Genomic DNA, 20780 nt, shown 5'->3' with positions numbered 1-20780 from the left:
ATTAGCCAGGCATGGTGGTGCGTGCCTATAATCCCAGTTATTTGGGAGGCTGAGGCAGGAGAATCATTTGAACCTGGTAGGCGGATGTTGCAGTGAGCCAAGATCGCACCATTGCACTCCACTGGGCAACAAGAGTGACACATCGTCTCAAAACTAAACAAAACAAAACAAAAAAACAAAAAAAAAAGTTGGTGGGGCGTGGTGGTTCATGCCTGTAATCCCAGCACTTTGGGAGACTGAGGCGGGTGGATCACCTGAGGTCAGGAGTTCCAGACCACCCTGATCAACATGCAGAAACCTACTAAAAATACAAAATTAGCCAGGTGTGGTGGTGCATGCCTGTAATCCCAGCTACTCTGGAGGCTGGGCAGGAGAATCGCTTGAACCCGAGAGGTAGAGGTTGCGGTGAGCTGAGATGGTGCCACGGCACTCCAGCCTGGGCAACAAGAGAGAAACTCCGTCTCAAAATAAATAAATAAACAAAAAATATAAAGATTAGCTAGGCATGGTGGCATGCACCTGTAGTCCCAGCTACTCAGGAGGCTGAGGTGGGAGGACTGATGGAGGCTGTGAGGTAGAGGTTGCAGTGAGCTGTAATCATGCCACTGCACTCCAGCCTGGGTGACAGAGTGAGACCCTGTCTCAAAAAAATAAAATAAATAAATAAAAATAAAGTAACCGGGTGTTGTGGTGCATACCTGTAGTCCCAGCTACTCAGAAGATGGAGACAGGAGGATGGCTTGAACCCAGGAGGTCAAGGCTGTAATGAGCTACGATTGGGCCACTGCACTCCTGCCTGGGTGAGAGAGTGAGACCCTGTCTCAAAAGTAGTATTTTTTTAAAAAAACTTACCTAATGTCTATCAAAAACGAAATGCCTGAAGAAATTATAGGAAAAAAAAAAAAAGATGAGTCATGTAAGTGTCCATGATATGACCTGTTTTGTTTTGTTTTGTTGAGACGGAGTCTCACTCTGTCAAGCAGGCTGGAGGGCAATGGCATGATCTCTGCTCACTGCAACCTCCGCTTCCCGGCTTCACGCCATTCTCCTGCCTCAGCCTCCCAAGTAGCAGGGACTACAGGTGCCTGCCACCACGCCCAGCTAATTTTTTGTATTTTTAGTAGAGACGGGTTTCACTGTGTTAGCCAGGATGGTCTTGATCTCCTGACCTCATGATCCGCCCGCCTCGGCCTCCCGAAGTGCTGGCATTACAAGTGTGAGCCACTGCGCCTGGCCATTTTGGTTTTTTTAAGTGGCAGGTAGGTATATATATTGACATATGCTTGTGTAGACATAAAATAGCTCCAGATGAAATCATAGAGACTGTAGCAGTAGTAGAAGACTGAGGGCTGGAACAGGGGTAGGGCGAGGTCTTTTCAATTTATATGTTTAAAACTTTTGTTTTATTTGGAGCCACGTAAATGAATTACCTCTGTACAAAAATTAAACAAATTTTTTAAAGTTTATGTATCCTCTGAGCCCTTCCTTGGAAAGATGACTTAAGGGACCACCGGGCTTTTGTTTGTTTTAGCTAAAACAGGGCAATTTACTTAGAGTTCGAACTGTAGAGCTCAGAGGAACCCAGAGTAGTCTTCAGGGTGGCAGAGCAGTCAGGCCAGAAGGAGGGAACCAAAGAAAAGGATGCCTGAAACCAGGACGATGGCCATACTCTTCAGTGAATGATGTACCTTTCTCTCAGCCTCTGTCTAGCCAAGGTGGGGAACTGGTTTGAGGTTGCCTCAGAAAGTTAATCTGCTGGTTAAGAATGGACTCCTGGGTACTGATATCTGCCAAGTTTATAGCCTCAAAGCTATTTTCCCCAGAAAGTGTTAGAGAACCTCGAACCTCAACCTTATACACAAAAGGCGTGTGGCAAAGAGCTGACACCACAAGTAAGTGATTGAAAGGAAATGGAAAATGGATACAGACGTTTTTAATACACAAAATACACCCCTTTATATGTTTAAAGATCTAGGATCATAGTAACAGGAATACTGAAATATGACAGAGGATTTCATCTTCAGTCGTTTTTTAAGTTTCCCCAAAAACTTTTATTTTGAAAGTTCTCAAACACACAGTAAAGTTAAAAAAAAAAAAAATTACAATACTGTATGCCCAAATGTACAATTAATGTTTTGAGATCACATCTGCCCATCTTTATCCACCTGCTCATCCTTCAGTTTATTCATCAGTCCATCTTACTGTTTTAACAAACTTCAAAGTGACCTGCAGACACCTAAACATCTCAGCACACACTTCATTAACTAGAGATCAGTATTTGTTTACAGTTTTGTTTTTCAAGATAAAACACACAAATCTTAATGTGAATTTTGACAAACTCATGTGACCCAGAGCCCTATCAGGATATAGACCAGCACTTTGGGAGGCCAAGGCAGGAGGATCATTTGAGCTCAGGAGTATGAGACCAGCCTGGGCAAGATGGAGAGACACCATCTCTATAAAAAAAACAAAAAAGAAAATAAGCCAGGTGTGGTGGTATGTGCCTGTAGTCCTAGCTACTCAGGACTTGCTAAGGCAAGAGGACTGATGAAGCCCAGGAGTTGGAGGCTGCAGTGAGCTGCCGACCGCGCCACTACACCTCAACTTGGGCAACAGAAAAAGATCTTGTCTCTTAGAAAAGAAAAGATACAGACCATTAACTGTCACTCTAGGGAAAATTCCCTCATGCGCCTTCGCCAAACTACTACAGTAATTTCTTTTTTCCTCACCATTTATTACTTCTACCTGTAAAATAACCTGCCCCCCACACACACCCCTTTGTGTTTTGGGTTTTTTTTTTTTTTTTTTGAGACAAGCTCTTACTGTCATCCAGGCTGGAGTACAGTGGTGTGATCACAGCTCACTGCAACCTCAAACTTCTGGTCTCAAGCGATCCTCACCCATCAGCCCCTTGAGTAGCTGCGATTACAAGTGTGCCACCATGCTCAGCTAATTTTTTTAATTCCACAGGGATTAAAAGCACAGGGACTAGCCAGTGGGGTGGCTCATGCCTGTAACCCCAGTACTTTAGGAGGCCAAGGCGGGCAGATCACCTGAGGTCAGGAGTTTGAGACTAGGCTGGCCAACATGGTGAAACCCTGTCTCCACTAAAAATACAAAAATTAGCCAGGCGTGGTGGCACATGCCTGTAATCCCAGCTACTCGGAAGGCTGAGGTAGGAGAATCGTTTGAACCCGGCAAGGGGCGGTTGCAGTGAGCTGAAATCATGCCATCGCACTCCAGCCTGGGGGACAAGAACAAGACTTTGTCTCCAAAGAAAAAAAAAAAAAGCACAGGGATTACAGGTGTGAGCCCCCTTGTCCAGCCCCATACTGCTTTTTTTAAATAGAAAAAAAGATGTTTAAAAATATACCATCTTATTTTTGGATCCTGTTAAAATCTAGCCTCAATTTTAAAGAAAGAAAGAACTTTACAAAGTCAAACCAACCGTCTCTTTTCTTACTCAGCCTCAGCAGCACTCCCTCCTCGGGGCCCCTCCCTTCAATTTCCACCTCACAGCCCTGGCTAGGTTTGTCCCTACCTCACAGGCCACTCCGTCTCCTGAAGGCTGAGGCTCCATCTCCACAGACTCTAACCTTGAGAGCCCTGAGGACCCACTCTTGAGATCTCCCGGAGCCATACTCTCCCATACGGGGCCTCCCTCCACCAGATAGATGTCAAATGCCCTCATCGAGGGCCCCATGACAACTCTCACATCCATCCCAAGGCAGACCCTCCCGCCTGTTTGAAAGTTCCACTTGAATTTCTCACAAACAGTCCAAACTGTCCATTTTAACATGACCGTGAAAAGGAATGTCTCCTTCCCACCCAATCACTTAGCCACCCATTTGCCCTCCTGGAGGGCCACCAACCACTGTTACCAGTCTCAGAAAAGTCCTGACAAATATATATATACATATATCTTTTTTTTTTTCTTTTTTTTTTTTTTGAGATGGAGTCTTGCTTTGTCACCCAGGCTGGAGTGTAGTGGCGTGATCTCAGCTCACTACAACCTCCACCTCCTGGGTTCAAGCGATTATCCTGCCTCAGCCTCCTGAGTAACTGGGATTACAGGTGTGCGCCACCACACCCAGCTAATTTTTGTATTTTTAGTAGAGATGGGGTTTCACCATGTTGGTCAAGCAGGTCTCAAACTCCTGACCTCGTGATCTGCCTGCCTTAGCCTCCCAAAGCGCTGGGATTACAGGCGTGAGCCACCGCGCCTGGCCCGACAAAGATATTCTATAGAACGATTCTGTATCTTGATTGTGGGAGTGCTTACATGAATTTACGCATGGGATAAAACTGCATAATACTACACACACGCGCGCGCGCACACACACACACACACACACGAGTGCTGGTTAAACCCCAGTGAGGCCCGTAGTTTCGTTAACAGTATTATATTAATGTCAATTTCCTGGTTGTCTGACAGTGTGCTACAGTTACATGTCACCATTGAAGGAAGCAGGGGTGAAGGGTTCATGGGACTCTATGTACTACTTTTGCAACTTCCTGTGAGTCTATAATTATTTCAAAATAAAAAGTTAAAAGCATTCTGTGTATATGTTGTTTTTTTTTTTGAGACGAACTCCCACTCTGTCACCCAGGCTGGAGGGCAATGACATGCTCTCAACTCACTGCAACCTCTGCTTCCCGGGTTCAAGCAATTCTTCTGCCTCAGCCTCCCAGGTAGCTGGGATTACAGGCGCACACCACCATGCCTGGCTAATTTTTGTTATTTCTGTAGAGACAGGGTTTCACCATGTCAGCCAGGCTGGTCTTGAACTCCTGACCTCAGGTGATAGGCCTGCCTCAGCCTCCCAAAGTGCTGCAATTACAGGCGTGAGCCACCGTTCCCAGCAGTGTATATGTTCTTCTTTATTCAAACTAGAGCTAAAAGCGAGTTCTGTACCCTACTGTCTTCATGGAGTATCTAATCAGTGTGTTTTCAATATGCACTCAGCGTCCCATGATATGGCTGTACCATAATGTTACCAGGCCTCTGGTGATGGACCTTCTGGTTGTTTCCAATCTTTAAAGGTCACCATGTGCACGGGGCATTTCATACATATCTAAGCAACCCTTTAAAGAACTTTTATAGGATAGGCCGGCCTTGGTGGCTCACGCCTGTAATCCCAGCACTTTGGGAGGCCGAGGCAGGCAGATCACTTGAGGTCAGGAGTTCCAGGCCAGCCTGGCCAACATGGTGAAATCCCATCTCTACTAAAAATACAAAAATTAACCAGGTGTGGTGGCACACGCCTGTAATCCCAGCTACTCAAGAGGCTAAGGAAGGAGAATCACTGGAACCTGGGATGTGGAGGCTACAGTAAGCAGAGATCGTGCCACTGCATTCCACCTGAACTTAAGAGCGAGACTCCATCTCAGAAAAAAAAAAAAAAAAAATTTCTAAAGGATAAAGGGCATGTGTATTTATTTTGCCAGCTATTGCCACAATACACTGAGCAACACTCCCACCAACAATGCACAGGATTCCTGGTTCACTGCTTCATTCAGGCATTACCAAATGTGTGAATCCTTGTTAACCAAAAAAGTGAGAAACAGCTTGGCAATGTGATGAGGCTGGTTTGTTTTAATCTCATTATCAAGGCTGAGCATCCTTTCAGATTCAAGAATCATCTGTACTTCCTTGTCTGTTAATTGTTTGCTCATATCCTCTGCTCATTTTTCTTCCAGGCTGAGCTTTACTTATTTATGGAAGCTCTTTATATGTTGAGGAAAATAGTCCTTTCTGATGTTGGTGTTTTTTCCAATTTGATGTCAATCTTTTGACTTTGGTTATTTTTGACAGCAAAAGTTTTTCACTGTTGTTGTTGTTTTCTGAGACAGAGTTTCACTGTTACTGCCCAGGTTGGAGTGCAATGGCACGATCTCGGCTCATTGCAACCTCCACCTCCCAGGTTCAAGCGATTCTTCTGCCTCAGCCTCCCGAGTAGCTGCGATTACAGGCGTGCGCCAAAACGCCCAACTAATGTTGTATGTTTAGTAGAGATGGGGTTTCTCCATGTTGGTCAGGCTGGTCTTGAACTCCTGACCTCAGGTGATCTTCCCACCTCGGCCTCTCAAAGTGTTGGGATTACAGGGGTGAGCCATCGCGCCCAGCCTTTTTTTAAAATTTTTTTTTTTTTAAGTAGCTGAATTTATCAGTATTTCCTTTTATGGCTCCTAGATTCTGACATACTCAGAAATACTTTCCCCACTCTGAGATTATAAAATACTCACTCCTCTCATATTTTCTTCTAGTACATGTTTCATCTTGAAGCATTTTTTAAATCTACCCCACCATTTTACTACAAAGAGTGATGTAGGGGCCAGGCGCGGTGGCTCACGCCTGTAATCCCAACACTTCCGGAGGCCAAGGCAGGTGGATCACCTGAGGTCAAGAGTTCAAGATCAGCCTGGCCAACACAGCGAAACCCCGTCTCTACTAAAAATACAAAAATTAGCTGGGCACGGTGGCAAGCGCCTGTAATCCCAGCTACTCCGGAGGCTGAGGCATGAGAATCCCTTGAACCCAGGAGGTAGAGGGTGCAGTGAGCCAAGATCACGCCATTGCACTCCAGTCTGGGTCACAGAGAGACATTCTGCCGCAAAAATAAATAAATAAAATAAGTAAAAAATAAAAATAAACATCAGCCCAGACTTGGAGCACCTTCTTGTATGTAGTCTCAGCTACTCAGAGGCTGAGGGAGGAAGATCACTTAAGCCCAGGCGTTCAAGGCTCAGCAAGCTATAATCACACCACTGCGCTCCAGCCTGGGTATACTAGAGCAAGACCCTGTCTCTAAAATAAATTTTAAAACACACAAACACACCCTAATTCTTGCACTCTACTTAAGACCCTTCAGCGGTTGCTCGGGACGCTGGATGAAACCTTGCCTCCGTAGGGTGACCTAGCAGACCCCCCTTCCTCAAGCCATGCAGCTCCTCCCTCCCCCAGCTTCACACATGAGGCTCCTGTCACACTGACCTTTTAAGAGCTCCCAGAACAAGTCAGGCACTCCATGCTTCTAAGTCACTGTGTTTGTTGCTCCCTCTGCCCAAAATACACTTCCCAGCTCTCCACAGAGCTGGCTCCTTTTCATCCATGCAAAAGTGGGCTTAAATAACACCGTTAGGGACCTTCCCTTGCCACCCTAAACTGCTGCCTCACCCCAGTCTCACCCTTCTTATTCACTTCAGCAGGTACCTGGTACTTCTTAGCCTTCATTGTAAGAACAACATCTGGGTGCAGCTCAACAAATACTTGAACGAAAGAATGAAGTAAGCGGCCCAGTGTAAAGAGGATGCCTCATACAAAGTTCAGAGACCCGGGAGATAGAAGCTGGTAAAACCGTTCACAAGAAGCAAGCGTGGGCCGGGCGGGACCGGTGGCTCATGCCTGTAATCCCAGCACTCTGGGAGGCCCAGGCGGGCGGATCATGAAGTCAAGAGATCGAGACCATCCTGGCTAACACAGTGAAACCCCGTCTCTACTAAAAATACAAAAAATTAGCCAGGCGTGGTGGCAGGCACCTGTGGTCCCAGCTACTCGGGAGACTGAGGCAGGAGAATGACATGAACCCGGGAGGCGGAGCTTGCAATGAGCCGAGATTGGGCCACTGCACTCCAGCCTGGGCAAGACAGCAAGACTTCGCTTCAAAAAAAAAAAAAAACCAAGTGTGAAGGAGGGTGCCCGGGAGGAAATGACTGCCTGCAAACAGAGCTGGCTATGGTGGGCTCGGCCTCCAACCCTTTGGGGGAACAAACAAGGTGGGAAGTGAATTAATATAGTGGGAACTGGCTGGAGACAGCAATTGAAAAAAACCTGAAACCATAAGCAACTCCTCAAGGTATACAATGACAAGTTTCACTGATCCCCTCTCCTCCTAAATAAAAAAGAATTCCAGGAAAGAAGGCACTTTGTTTTTTGTTTTGTCTTTGAGACAGTGTCTCCCTATGTTGCCCAGGTTGCAGTGCAGTGGCATAATCACAGCTCACTGCAGCCTCGACCTCCAGAGCTCAATCCTCCCAACTCAGCCTCCCAAGTAGCTTGGACTACAAGCACATGCCACTATACCTGAATAATTGTTGTATTTTTTGTAGAGACAGAGTCTCACTGTATTGCCCAGGCTGGTCTCAAACTTCTGGGCTCAAGCAATCCACCCACCTTAGCCTCCCAAAGTATTGGGATTACAGGCGTGACCCATGCCTGGCCCAAGGAGAGACACTTTGAACAGTTCATTTTAAAGCAAGCAACTCAATTAAATAGGAATTTCATTAAATTAACTGAACTCTTACAAACTGGAATATCATCTCTCTGGGATCAGCCGATTTAAAATTTGTTACTCATCTTGAAGTTATGTAAGATCTCAAGGTATCCTGGATCTTCAGAATTCCCTTACTATTTACTCAGTGCCTGGTAGCTTAAACTTATTATCACAAAGTCTAGTACAATGTTGGTAACTAGACAAATATATCCACATCCAGGAGTTTTTGACCTTACATGGTAACTTTAGAAACTAGCTCTCATTAACAGAAGACATCAAGGTAAGGGAAAAGTGACTGCAACATACTGAGACAGAAATAGTAGCTCTTACTGGATGCCAAGCACTGTTCTACATGCTTTATACGTATTAAGTCATTTAATCCTCCTGCTAACCTTAAGTGACAGGTACTATAAAGAAACTGAAATACAGATAAGTGACGCAACTGGCCCAGGATTACAGCTAGGAAGTAGCAGGGCTCGATTTCAAAGGCAGACAGCCTGGCTCCAAGCCTGAGTGCCTATCCACCTGGCTCTTCTGCACATTACGTGCCAATGACGCCTGGAGGGGAGTGAGCACCTGTCTAGGGTGACCCTGGGCTGGGCTCTGAAAGACAAATGGCTCTGATGAACAGGTGGACACTTTAAAGCCATTCAGGAGAAATGAAAGAAACACATGCATGCGTGTACGCACGTGCACACAAAAAGATATGCTCGGCCGGGCGCGGTGGCTCAAGCCTGTAATCCCAGCACTTTGGGAGGCCGAGACGGGCGGATCACGAGGTCAGGATATCAAGGTCATCCTGGCTAACATGGTGAAACCCCGTCTCTACTAAAAAAATACAAAAAATTAGCCGGGCGAGATGGCGGGCGCCTGTAGTCTCAGCTACTCGGGAGGCTGAGGCGAGAGAATGGCGTAAACCCGGGAGGCGGAGCTTGCAGTGAGCTGAGATCCGGCCACTACACTCCAGCCTGGGCGACAGAGCGAGACTCCGTCTCAAAACAAAACAAAACAAAACAAAAAAGATATGCTCAACAGACATCACTTAACGCAACTCAGACAAAGTGACGAAGCAGAGGGCTTTCACAGGAATGCAGCAGGCCAGGAGTCAGGATATCACTCCAGGGAAAATCTTTCAAGGGGATATGCTCCACCCAGAACATAATGTATTTAAACACAAATAATATTAAAACAGCCTTACAAGACGTGCTAACACAGGATCAAAAACTGAATGCAGTGCAGAGGTCACCTAGCACAGCATATGTACTTTTGCCTAAAAAGGTATCACTACATTTCAAGTGAAAAATTACAGGCTGGGTGCAGTGGCTCCTGCCTGTAATCTCAGCACTTTGGGAGGCAGAGGTGGGAGGATCACTTCAGGCCAGGAGTTTGAGACCAGCCTGGGCAACACAGGAGAACCCATCTCTACAAAAAAACTTTTAAAAATTAAATGGGCATGGTGGTGTACACCTGTAGTGCCAGCTACTCGGGAGACTGAGGTAGAAGGATTGCTTGAGGCCAGGAGTTTGAGGTCACAGCAAACTATGACTATGCCACTATACTCCAGCCTGGGTGTCAGAGCAAGATCCTGTCTCAAAAAAAAGGGAGTTGGGGGGAGGAAAAATGATACTTACCAGTCCATATTCAATTCTATCCTCAGACTGAAGCCTCTCTATGTAATATTAATAGCTTTAAAAACAGTAACTACAAAGTAGTTAAAGTATCCTTATTGTCATCCTTGCTTGGCAATAGTATATTAACCGGCTCTTGCAACACTTACAAAAGCACCTGGGGTGCAATGCAAGCCTCAGAAGGCTGCAAACCCAGGTGATAAGACATTAAAGATGTTGAAGCTCCTACTGGATACTTTATGAAACAGTTTCTCCCTTTTACTGAAAAGGAAAACTTCATGAGAGATGGTATGCCAAACAACAGCAGGAAGGTAATGTTACATTTTGGCTGGAAGGTAATGTTACATTTTGGCTGGAGTTCTTCCCCCTGACAGTAACTATTCGCTTTGAAATTGCTGTCAGATTTCAGATTTTGTGAGATACAATGTCTGTCAAGAGGCTCCGCTGGCAAAGAGCCTCCCTCTGCACCCAAGCTCTGCTAAGTGGTGGTTTCCAGGAACTTCTCATCTTATCTATGACCTCTGTATGGAAGAACTCAACAGGAATATTTCATGTAAAATCTTCATGATAAATGATTTGCCTGGGGACACTCATACCACCACGATGTGCCCAAGACCGCCAGCCAAGGAAATCTTCCCAACCAAGTAAGTGCTGACACCTAATCCCAATACACACTCACCTTCTTACCAACTGTGCCAGATTAATGTCCTGCTCCAAATTTGGGCCTTTTCAGAAAACACAAAGCTTCCCACTTTCTATTTGTGAAAAAGTAACCGTGTTGCTTCACATAAACGAAAATCACCTCATTTAATATGTCTTCTGTGTACATGTAAACTAAAGCATGTTATCACTAGCAGTACCTTTTAAACTTCCGGATTAATACTTTAATATTTCCTCCTTAAAAATTATCTAAAATTTCTTCTTGATTTGCCAACACCTCACTTTAATTTTCATAAGGATTCTGGAGAAAAATATTTTCACTAAAAAAAAAAAAAAAAAGCAAAACAAAACACTTCAAGACATTATCTAGAAGACAAAAGTTTGCTCACATCATACTGTCTCTAGAAAGCACTTTCTAAGGTATCTGTGGCAACAGGATACAGACATCTTTTGTTTCTTTCTTCCTTTACTGAAATGCTCAAAACTTTCTAACAGTCACTCTCACCATCCCTAGAATTGAGAATTTCTATAATTGATTCCTTTCCACTTACATTGACAATTTAATCCACCCCAATTGGCAGGTTTTAAAATCAGTCAGAATTAAGAATTGTGGAACAATGTAGCTGACAAATCACCATTCTTATTTGCAAAAACTGACAGAACCTGGGGAATGGGAAAGGAAGAGGGTGTAGGTCTGTGTAAAACCCACAACTAAAATTCACAGTAACATGAAGGCAAGAATTCTCCACTTCATTTGGATGGCAGAAAATCAATGGGCTCTTTGCAGAATAAACACACACACACGCAAAGACACACACACAAATATTGATAATATTCAGCCTCAATAACTCATGATCTCATTATGAGCCAAACCTCATATAACTATTTGTAGCCTCCAGCATACAGCAGATAGGGAACATTTTTCAACAAGGAAAATACTGTCCATTAACCTGAATTATTCTGCAGATTAGGACAAGACCCCATTGTGCAATTCAGTTCAACAGTTTGGCTCAGGATGAGAAGGAAGAGGCAGTGGATTCTTTTGAGAGCCTTAAGGGAAGGAGGCCACACGCCATCAGAGAAGCAGGAAAGATAAGCAGATAGACATGTGTTCTCAGGGCCACCACACTTTCAGATGCCCCAGTTGAGCGCTGTCCAGTCAAAATACTATATAAAATACACAAAATGAGGCATACATGTCATTGTATGTATGTATGTATGTGCAGAGGGAGTCTCGATCTGTTGCCCGGGGAGGAGTGCAATGGTGCAATCTCTGCTCACTGCAACCTCTGTCTCCCGGTTCAAGCGATTCTCCTGCCTGAGCCTCCCCAGTAGATGGGATTACAGGCGACTGCCACCACGCCTGGCTTATTTTTGTATTTTTACTAGAGACGGGTTTCACCATGTTGGCCAGGCTGGTCTCGAATTCCTCACCTCAGGTGCTGCACCCACCTCATCCTCCCAAAGTACTGGGATTACAGACATGAGTCACCCCGCCCGGCCCATACATGTCATTTTAAATATCCAAATAGCCACACTAAAAAAGGGAAAAAGAAAAGCAGTGAGATTAACTTTTGTTTTCTTGTTTTGAGACAGTGTCTCGCTCTATCACCCAGGCTGGAGCGCACTGGCACAATCTCGGCTCACCGAAGCCTCAATCTCCTGGGCTCAAGGGATTCTCCCACCCAAGCCTCCGAGTAGCAGATTCTCCCACCTTAGCCTCCGGAGTAGCTGACTACAGGCGTGCGCCACCACGCCCGGTTAATTTTTTGTATTTTTTGTAGAGACAGGGGCCTCACTAAGTTAACGCAGGCTGGTCTTGAACTCCTTGCAATCAAACGATCCGCCTGCCTCAGCCTCCCAAAGTTTTGGGATGACAAGCATGAGCCACTGCATCCTGCCAAGATTAATTTTAATGATAGATTTTCGTTAATCCAATTTGTCCCAAACATGACCATCTCAACATGCATTTAAGTATAAGAGATTACCAATGACCATCTTTACGTTCTTTCTCATCCTAAGTCTTTAAAATCAGATGTACGTTTCACAGCTGGGACCACAACTCAAACTGGCCCCATTTCGTGGGCTCCATCGTCCCAAGCGGCCGGGGGTCAGTGGCCACCGTACTGGGCATGGCAAGGTCCTTCGTGGTTCAATACCGAACACAGGCAACTCCTTTTCATCCCTAGACAGGTGGGAACAGGAAAATCCCCAACTCCGGGCACATCCACCCAGTCCCCACGCAGGCGCGACCTCGGAGGCCCCGGCCGGGCCTCAGGCAGCCCCACCCCTGCGCTGCCCAGGCCTGACCGGAAGCCCCGCTGATGGGAACTGACAGGTCCCGGTCCCGGTCCTCCCGGGCGGCGCCCCCGCCTCCGCGGACCCCAAGGCCTCTCCCCGCCCGGCCCAGGGCTGCACCCCGCGCGAAAAAATAAAAAAAGAAGAGGGGGTAAAAAAGAGGGATGAGCCCCAATTTAATGCGCCAAGCTCTCCGCCGGCATCCTTCCCGCCCCCAAGCCCAAGACGCTGACTCGGGGTCCCGGCGATCACCAGAGCAGGCAGAAATAACGAAGACAAATGGTTTTTTTTTAGTGAAATCACCAAAACAGACATTTTGCCGAGGAACGGCAGGCAGAAGTGGGTCACGTTATTCTCGGTGGGGGAAGGGGACGGCGCGCCCACCCGTCCCTCCGCGCGCACGGGCCCCGGCCCCGCTCCTCTCAGGGTCCTCTCGGGTCTGCGGGCCCCGGACCCCGCCGCCCCTCCCCCGTCCCGCCCGCCGTCCGTTAACGGCCGCGCGCGAGCACGAGGCGGCGGCGCGCGCGCGGGCGCGCGCTTCCTTCACCCCGGCGGCGCCCCCCTACCCCTACCTGTGGGGACGACGCGCCGGCCGGCGGCGGAAGGCAGGCGGAGGCGGGCGGCAGCAGGCGGGCGGCGGTGGCGGCGGTGGCGGCGAGGCCCGGGTGCGCGCTCGCAGCTCTCCCTCGGTTAGCGGCGGCTGCGGCGGCTTGGCTGCGCCCGCGGCGGCGCCCTCTGGCGGCGGGAGGCCGCACTTGCCGCCCGGGAGACGCCGCCATTGGCTGCGCCGGAGCTACGGGCTGGGGGCGGTGGCGCCACGTCTGACTGGGGGCAGGGACCTGGGCGCGCCGTTCAATCCGGAGCCCCGGCGTCGAAGCGCGGCCCACCGGGGGAGCCAATGGGAAGGCCACGTTGCGCACTGGACGCGCTCGGACTCAAGACGGATTAACCAGCACCTGGGTGTTCTGGGGCCTCGCCCGGGCTGCGGCCTGATCAGAAGCGCGAGGAGGTAGAACAGCGTCCAGCGGGGAGAGGAGCTGGAGTCGGCATCGGGAAGCCGACCCTGGAGCCTGCCTAGCTTGGCGAGTCCTCATCCGGGACGCCGGGCTCTGCGAAGAGGAACGCCGCATCCTCAGAACAACCGTGATTGTCCTCATCCCTACAGATGAGGAACGGAGGCGCGGAGCCCCACGGCAGCCGGGGATCCAAAGACAGCCTCCTTCCAGCTCCATCTGCCGGCTCTTGGAAGGCCTGGATCCCTGTCCTTAGGGCCCAGCGCAAATGCCGCCTCTTCCACATGCGTATTACGGCCAGGTGCCCCGCTACGGCACAGCTTCTTGTAAAACGCTCAGCTCAGCAGTGGGCGAGGCAGGGTCCCTGCCCCATGGGATGGAGGGCGGAAATCTGGGCCGACAAGCGCCCAAATAAGACCATTTTGGACGGTGAAGACCAAAGAAATTCAAGCAGGAGGGTGTGACAGGAGGTTTTGGGAAAGGCTCTGAGGAGGTGACAGCCTTGCAGCCATGGGGAAGTGTGCCCCAGGTAGAGGGGAAATGAAAGCAAAAGCCCTGAAGCTGGAGCTCGGTGTCTGGATAACAGGAAAGGCCTGCATGGCTGATGTGTGCCAGAGGGAAGAAAGATCTGTGACACAGAGGGCCCGCCCTGTGGAATTTGGAGTTTTGTGTGGATGGGGGTCATTGAGTCTGAATTGGGAGTTCCAAGATCTCGTATTTTAGAAAGTTCTCTCCAGCTACTGGGCAGAGATTGGTCTGTAGGAGGGACAAGAGGGGAAGTGGGGACACTAGCTACAGTAGCTCTTCCAGGGGTCTGGGTGAGGTAGATTTACAAACCCGAGTATTAGTTCAGGCTGCCATGACAAAATACCCCAGACCAGGCAGCTTAGACAACAGGAATTTATTTTCTCACAATTTTAGAGGCTACAAGCCTAAAGGCTGGCTTCTGGTGAGGCCTCTCTCCCTGGCTTGCAAACAGCTGCGTTCTCACTGTGTCCTCATGTGACCTTTTCTCTCTGAGCAGGAATCCCTGGTGTGTCTTCCTTTTTCTTACAGGAACAACAGTTTTACTAGATTAGGGCCCCACCCTATGACTTCATTTAACCGCACTGACTGCCTAAAAGGGCCTATTCAAATAGTCATGTTAGGCTAGGCGCGGTGGCTCACGCCTGTAATTGTAGCACTTTGGGAAGCCAAGGCAGATGGATTGCCTGAGCTCAGGAGTTAGAGACCAGCCTGGGCAACACAATGAAACCCCGTCTCTTCTAAAATACAAAAAAATTAGCCAGGCATGGTGGCGTGTACCTGTAATCCCAGCTACTGGGAGGCTGAGCCAGAAGAATCGCTTGAACTTGGGAGTTGGAGGTTGCAGTGAGCTGAGATCGCACCATTGCACTCCAGCCTGGGGAAGAGAGAGATTCTGTCTTAAAAAAAAAAAAAAAAATAGGGACCCTCTGACTTCATTTAACCCTAATGACTGCCTAAAAGTCCCTATTCAAATAGTCATGTTAGTGTTAGAGCTTCAACGTATGGACTGTGGAGTGGGGATGTGGGGAGCGGGGAGCGTTTCAGTCCGTAACACCAGGTAAGTGCTGCAACAAATATTGGAGAGCTGATGGGCTATGGTTTTAGGGAAGCTCCTCTAAGAAAGGGGTAGATTATCCTGGGCGCAGTGGCTCACATCTGTAATCCCAGCACTTTGGGAGGCCGAGGCAGGGAGATCACAAGGTCGGAAGTTCAAGACCAGCCTGGCCAACATGGTGAAACCCTGTCTCTACTAAAAATACAAAAATTAGCCGGGCATGGTGGTAGGTGCCTGTAATCCCAGCTACTGGGGAGGCTGAGGCAGGAGAATCGCTTGAACCTGGGAGGCGGAGGTTGTAGTTAGCCGAGATCACACCACTGTACTCCAGCCTGGGTGACACAGCGAGACTCCATCTCAAAACAGAGTAAGAAAAAGAAAGGGGTGGATTATTCTCGTGACCAGAGGCTGCTCATCATTCAGGCCTCAGCTCCAACAGCCTCTTCTTGGAGAGGCCTTCACTGACAGCCCATCTAAAAGTTGCTCACTAACACAGCCCCCTATCTTCCAAGCAGTCATCATGATCTGAAATGACCTCATCTAGTCCTGTTGCCAGAAGGCTCAGGAGATCTCTGGATACTGATGAGACCCCAGCCCCAGCCAGTTTCCAGGTTCTTGACACCATGGAGAGAAAGAATTCAAGAATGAGTTGAATGACGCAAAGGGCAAGATGGTTTTTTTTGTTTTTTGTTGTTTTTGTTTTTTTGAGACAGGATCTTCGTCACCCAGGCTGGAGTACAGAGGCGCAATCATGGCTCACTGCAGTCTTGATCTCCCAGGCTCAGGTGATCCCCCCACCTCAGCCTCCTGAGTAGCTGGGACTACAGGCATGCACCACCACACTGAATAATTTTTTTTTTTTTTTTTTTTTTTTTTTTGTAGAGAGGGTTTTGCCATGTTGCCCAGGCTGGTCCCAAACTTCTGGGCTCAAGCAGTCTTCCCACCGTGACCTCCCAAAGTGCTGGAATTGCAGATGTAAGACACTGTACCCAGCTGCAAGAAGCTTTATTGTGAAGTGAACATACACGTTTAAGAGAGAAGTGCAGGCATTCCAGTGAGAATGAGTCCTGCACAACGGAGTTTGGCTTTCTAATTTTATGGGTGGTTCTTCTAGTTACAGGATGGAATTATCATTAGGCATTTGGGAAAAGGAGGGGATTTCAGGGACCTCCACCTTAATTACTGCCCCCTTTCTCCCTTATTTGGGTTTGCTGGAAGAAGCATGCACATGTCACCCTGACCAGAGTTTTGGCCGTCTTCTCTCCCTTGGGTTTTCTGTTACCCTGTGGTTTCTTTGCCTAGTTCCTGTTTTAGCTGTTGTTTGGGTTTTTCCATCCTCCTGTGACCACCCAGTGCTGTTCCTGTCTCAGGCATTTGGGTGCATGTTTGTGGTCTGCCTCCGACCCTACAGGAGGGCAGAGACCCTGCTTTTATTTTTTGTTTTTTATTTTTTTGCTTGTTGAGACAGAGTTCTGCTCTTGTTGCCCTGGGTGGAGTGCAATGATGCAATCTTGGCTCACTGCAACCTCCGCCTCCCGGGTTCAAGCGATTCTCCTGCTTCAGCCTCCCAAATAGCTTGGATTACAGGTGTGCGCCACCATGCCTGGCTGATTTTTGTATTTTTAGCATAGAGTTTCTCTGTGTGGTCAGGCTGGTCTTACCTGACCTCAGGTGATCCGCCCGCCTCAGCCTCCCAAAGTATTGGGATTACAGGCATGAGCCACCACGCCTGGCCCAACTGGTTTCTTCTATCCTATATTCTCAGCCTCTCGATAGTAGGTACCACCCCTTAAATACTTCTGGAGCTGGGCGCGGTGGCTCAAGCCTGTAATCCCGCACTTTGGAGGCCGAGACGGGCGGATCACGAGGTCAGGAGATCGAGACCATCCTGGCTAACACGGTGAACCCCCGTCTCTACTAAAAACAACAACAAAAACTAAAAAAACTACTCGGGCGAGGTGGCGGCGCCTGTAGTCCCAGCTACCCGGGAGGCTGAGGCAGGAGAATGGCGTGAACCCGGAGGCGGAGCTTGCAGTGAGCTGAGATCTGGCCACACACTCCAGCCTGGGTGACAGAGCGAGACTCCATCTCAAAAAAAAAAAAAAAAAAACTTCTGGAGTGGGCCCGGTGCGGTGGCTCACTCCTGTAACCCAGCACTTTGGGAAGCCTAAGCAGGCAGATCACAAGGTCAGGAGTTCAAGATCAGCCCGACCAACATGATGAAATCCCATCTCTACTAAAAATACAAAAATTAGTCGGGCGTGCGCACCTGTAATCCTAGCCACTCAGGAGCCTGAGGCAGGAGAATCGCTTGAACCTGGGAGGTGGAGGTTGTAGTTAGCCGAGACCAGGCCATTGCACGCCAGCCTGGGCGACAGAGTGAGACTCTGTCTCAAAAAATAAAATAAAATAAAAATTCTGGAGTGGATGTCTCAAGCAAGCCCGAGGCTAAGATCTGATTAGAAGCTCGAGTAGGCCGGGTGCGGTGGCTCAAGCCTGTAATCCCAGCACTTTGGGAGGCCGAGACGGGCGGATACGAGGTCAGGAGATCGAAACCATCCTGGCTAACATGGTGAAACCCCGTCTCTACTAAAAATACAAAAAAAAAAAAACTAGCTGGGGAGCTGGCGAGGTGGGCGCCTGTAGTCCCAGCTACTCGGAGGCTGAGGCAGGAGAATGGCGTAAACCCGGGAGGCGGAGCTTGCAGTGAGCTGAGATCTGGCCACTGCACTCCAGTCCTGGGACAGAGCGGACTCCGCCTCAAAAAAAAAAAAAAAAAAAAAAAAAGAAGCGCGAGTAGGAGATATCCTAATGCAGTGGTGCATGTAAAGAAAAAAAAAGCCGGCCGGCGCAGTGGCTCATCCTGTAATCCCAGCACTTTGGGAGGCGAGACGGGCAGATCACGAGGTCAGAGATCGAGACCATCCTGGCTAACACGGTGAAACCCCGTCTCTACTAAAAATACAAAAAACTAGCCAGCGAGGTAGCGGGCGCCTGTAGTCCCAGCTACTCGGGAGGCTGAGGCAGGAGAATGGCGTGAACCCGGAGGCAGAGCTTGCAGTGAGCTGAGATCCAGCCACTGCACTCCAGCCTGGGCGACAGAGCGAGACTCCGTCTCAAAAAAAAAAAAAGAAAAGAAAAGAAAAAAGCCTGATGCGGTGGCTCACGCCTGTAATCCCAGCACTTTGGGAGGCCGAGGTGGGCAGATCACTTGAGGCCAGGAGTTCGAGACCTGCCTGGCCAACATGACGGACGCATGTTGTACCAAAAATACAAAAATTAGCCAGGTGTTGTGGCATGTGCGCTCATGCCACTGCACTCCAGCCTGGGCGACAGACTGAGACTCCATCTCAAAAAAAAAAAAAAAAAAAAGCTCTTGTGATTGCATTGGGTCCACCTGGATAACCCAAGATGGTCTCGTCATATCGAGATTGTAATTTAATCAAACAGCAGACTCCCTTTTGCTAGGCAGAAGGTTACTGGTGTTAGCATGTGGACATCTTTGGGGAACCATAAGTCTGCCTATCACAGAGAGCAAAGTAAAGGACATCTGTGTATGGGTGGGCCTTCTTCCTGGGATCCCCATCTCCAGCCCTTGTTGAGCTGATGACACTCCCTATTCCCCCACCCCTGGTAGCACGGGCGCTATTGTGCTAAGGGAAATAGATGGAGTCATTCCTGAGGCTTCCCCTCTAGTGAGAGAAATTTTCAGTTTCTTCATTGGATATTGCACTGACAGGTACACTCTCAAAGGACCTATTATGTGCTCCATGCCTTGTGCAAGGCACCTGAGGGTACAAAGTTGGATAAGACAGGATTCCTGCCCTCAACCAACCTACAGTCAGGTTGAGGAGAAAGGCTCTGTGCATCACTGATTCCAGGGGTGGCCAGGGTAGGCAGAGGACTCTGTGGAGCCACCTAGGAGTGACCTCTTCATTCTCTCCCGAAATGTTTACAGAGCACTTACTCCGTGCCAGATACTATTCTAAATTCATGGGATGTGTCAGTACAGAACAAAGATCACTATCCTCATGAAGTTTACATTCTAGGAGAGAGTGAAACAGACAACAAACAATATAAGTAAATCATAGAGTATGTTAGAGGATGCTAGGTATTATGTTTAAAGAAAAAGTGGGGGTGGGCAGAAGCCGAGCACAGTGGCTCCACCTGTCATCCCAGCACTTTGGGAGACTGAGGCAGAAGTTTGAAACTACTTTGGGTGCCATGAGGAGACGTCTCTACAAACAAAAAAGGCGGGGGGAAGGGGGAGATGTAGAAGCAACAATACTTAAAGACACTGATATAGATGCCAGATTGAGAAGTAGGGTGGTTATCAATGAATGCTATGAAGATACCATAAAGGATATGGTGACAGGCTATTCTGGGCACACTGCTTGTGAGGTAGCCCTGCTCTGCAAGGAGCAGGGTTTTTTTGTTTTGCTTTGCTTTTGGAAAATTTAATTTTGGCCAGGCATGGTGGCTCATACCTATAATCCCAGCACTTTAGGAGGCTGAGGTAGGCAGATCACCTGAGGTCAGGAGTTTGAGACCAGCCTGGCCAACATGGCAAAACCTCATCTCTACTAAAAATACAAAAATTAGCCAGGCATGGTGGCGCACACCTGTAATCCTAGCTACACAGGAGGATGAGGCAGAATCACTTGAACTCGGAAGGTGGAGGTTGCAGTGAGCTGAGGTTGTGCCATTGTACTCCAGCCTGGGCGACAGAGTGAGACTCTATCTCAAATAATAATTTTTTAATTAAGTGAAGGAGATGGTGGGAAAACCAAGTCATACAAAAGGAGTTGCAGAGTCATTCCTGTAGGGGTCCAATAGGAGCCTGCTCAGGGGTCACCGGAACTGGGTAGACTCATGAACACCCTGCCCACTCTAGCTGAGGTAAGAACTGCTTCCCAGCCCTCTCTGTTCTTGCCATGTGGTCTACAAATGCAGCTTTACCAGAAACACCAGGCATATTTCAAGATTAGCTAGAAATTGGGATTTTATTACAACAAATCACCCTATTTTGAAAAGCGAATTAACTAGAGAAAAGAAACACTATATAATACAAATAAGCCATGTCCGTAGGCAGCACTGAGCCCATGGGCCACCCACTTGCAATATCTGTCTTAAAAACCGAGTAAGATATAGATCGATCTGGCTGGGCGCGGTGGCTCACGCCTGTAATCCCAGCACTTTGGGAGGCCGAGACGGGCGGATCACGAGGTCAGGAGATCGAGACTATCCTGGCTAACACGGTGAAACCCCGTCTCCACTAAAAAAATACAAAAAACTAGCCGGGCGAGGTGGCGGGCGCCTGTAGTCC

The 20780-nt window shown here is 48.3% G+C and overlaps 1 protein-coding gene across 2 annotated transcripts in view; it reads right to left on the bottom strand.

Annotated features, from left to right (window-relative positions):
* ZC3H7A (zinc finger CCCH-type containing 7A) overlaps positions 1-13588 on the bottom strand; it is a 48845-nt gene extending 35257 nt beyond the window's left edge. The window contains exon 1 of one of the 2 annotated variants that reach the window (XM_033236474.1): positions 13432-13588. The gene's annotated coding sequence lies outside the window, so the exon portion shown is untranslated. The remainder of the gene's footprint in view (positions 1-13431) is intronic. The other variant, XM_033236475.1, reaches the window with a different exon arrangement.
* Between the last annotated feature and the right edge of the window lie 7192 nt (positions 13589-20780).

Source organism: Trachypithecus francoisi, unplaced genomic scaffold (assembly GCF_009764315.1).
Source record: "Trachypithecus francoisi isolate TF-2019V2 unplaced genomic scaffold, Tfra_2.0 Lachesis_group15, whole genome shotgun sequence".
Lineage (NCBI taxonomy): Eukaryota > Metazoa > Chordata > Mammalia > Primates > Cercopithecidae > Trachypithecus > Trachypithecus francoisi.
The sequence above is the reverse complement of the archived record's forward strand: the minus strand, read 5'-3'. Positions and strand labels throughout refer to the sequence as shown.